Genomic DNA, 225 nt, shown 5'->3' with positions numbered 1-225 from the left:
AAATCAGAGACAAAGACAAAGACAAAGGCATACTAAAGCTTTTACAGATAGAGTATGTCAAGAAGGTTCTCAGCAGGTTTAGTATGGATAATGTTAAGCCAGTACACCTCTGGGAAATCATTTTAAGCTCAGTAGAGACCAGTCACCAAAAACTGAGCTAGAACGTGGATACATGGATCAGATTTCATACGCCTCAGCTATCGGCTCTTTGATGAATGATATGGT

At 39.6% G+C, this 225-nt stretch overlaps 1 pseudogene; it reads right to left on the bottom strand.

The window, feature by feature from the left end:
* The window catches only part of LOC105110344 (laccase-4-like), a 7,420-nt pseudogene that overhangs the window by 4,888 nt on the left and 2,307 nt on the right, over positions 1–225 (bottom strand).

This window comes from Populus euphratica, unplaced genomic scaffold, assembly GCF_000495115.2.
Source record: "Populus euphratica unplaced genomic scaffold, PopEup_1.0 scaffold247.1, whole genome shotgun sequence".
Lineage (NCBI taxonomy): Eukaryota > Viridiplantae > Streptophyta > Magnoliopsida > Malpighiales > Salicaceae > Populus > Populus euphratica.
This window is presented reverse-complemented; position numbering and strand designations above follow the sequence as displayed.